Genomic DNA, 1,847 nt, shown 5'->3' with positions numbered 1-1,847 from the left:
ACATACACTCACTCACACGCACACACACTCTCACACACACACACACAAAATCACACACACACTCACACACACACTCACACACACACTCACACACATACACACACACATACGAGGTTTTTACACGGCTGGCTGACAACAAGGTACAGCCCCAGTCACTGCAACAACATCGTAGAAAAGGAACAGTGATCTACACAAAACCAATCTTCACTGACAAAGACACAAACTTTTTGTCTTCAAAGGGCCAAGTTTTCTACTTTAAACACTCCCTTTTCCACACAATTTAGGTTAGTTTTGGAAGTACGATTGCTTTTTCATTTGACATTCACGATCGATGGTCCAGGTTCGACTTTTCCTGTTGGTTTCTCTTATTTAGAATCTTTCCACTAAACACATCCGTACTTCAAGTAAAGTTTGGCGGTCAACTCTCCGTGACAAAAGGGACGCATTCTCAACTGGAGCACAGGTTCGAACCTTAAGCCTTCACGGTCACACATGGTAGGGTCAAAGAAACCTGCACTGTCAATATTGAATCCTTGACCTGACCATCAATGATTTATTTATAGAGGCACCAGCTATTGAATCCTTCTCCTCGTCTTGCAAGCTAGAGACGGGAGCCAGACTTCTGGGAGGAACAGAATTTGTCCACGTTCAATATTTCCGTTTTTCATTTTGGGTGAACATCACACAATATCTAGGGTCGAACCTTGCTGACCGTAGCCAGGCAATGTGAGCACTAACTTATGGGGGGAGGGGGGGGGGGAATATTTACACGAGAGTCGAGAAAATGAGTATATTATTGTGTACAGACGGTTATTCATTTTGTTTATATCATTGGTAAAAACGATGAAAAGCAGAACACGTATTGATGGTTATGGTAGGTCTGTACTATTAAGTGGTAAAAAAAGCACACACATACACACACAATGTCACACACACACATACACGTATACACACACAAAACACACACACACGCACACAAACACATAAGATAATATGTCAGAATCAGAAGGACCCGACAAAACGACCAAGACACTCAAGCAGAAATAGGTTAGTGGGAAGGAGAAGAATGACCAAACTCCGTCGTGGACGACTCACGACCGTGGAGGCACACAGGTCACCAAAGTTACGATGTACAAAATGATGGAAAAAGGTCGACGTATGTACATACATACAATTATAGGAGTCATTCTCAAAGGTGGAGTGGGTGGGCCTGGAGTTCCTTATTTCCTTTTTCCTCAACAAGCAATACGATAAATGGCGAATATGTCAGAAAACAAACTTCTTTCAATAAGGAAAAGCTGGACTAATCTTCTATTAATTAACTCTAACTTATTGAATAAACTCCAACGTCCACAACATTACGAAACAAAAAGGTCAGCAGTTTTTAAAAAAGTTGCGTGGAGTGACATTATTCATGTTAAATTGTGAAGTGGGAACGTGGGTGGTTGGCGGGTGCCCTGGTGTGGTTTGCTCCTCCTTTCCCATGAAACATTCATCTTCCTTATCATCTCTCCTCCTTTTTTACTTTATATGTTACACTCCAGTGACACCCTTAATCTTTGGCAGTTTTATTGTGGCAAATGTTTTAATCCAACCCTTTGAGAATGGCTCACATTCATACACATACAGGTATACAATATGATACAACAAAGCATCCTAGATCATACACAAGATATGGAGAAGCATGGTACAAACACAGTGGCAGTTCTCATCAAAACCATTCACAACATCACTACAATCAAACGGCCTTTAGAAACGGACCTGCTGGTGGTGAGCGATAGTATCTTGTCCACTACATCTCACACATTGGCCTTCTCAGAGAGGTCATAGCGTTTATAGATAACCCC

Source organism: Aplysia californica, unplaced genomic scaffold (genome assembly GCF_000002075.1).
Source record: "Aplysia californica isolate F4 #8 unplaced genomic scaffold, AplCal3.0 scaffold00016, whole genome shotgun sequence".
In the NCBI taxonomy this organism is placed as follows: Eukaryota; Metazoa; Mollusca; class Gastropoda; order Aplysiida; family Aplysiidae; genus Aplysia; species Aplysia californica.
Note: the sequence above shows the minus strand (reverse complement) of the source record.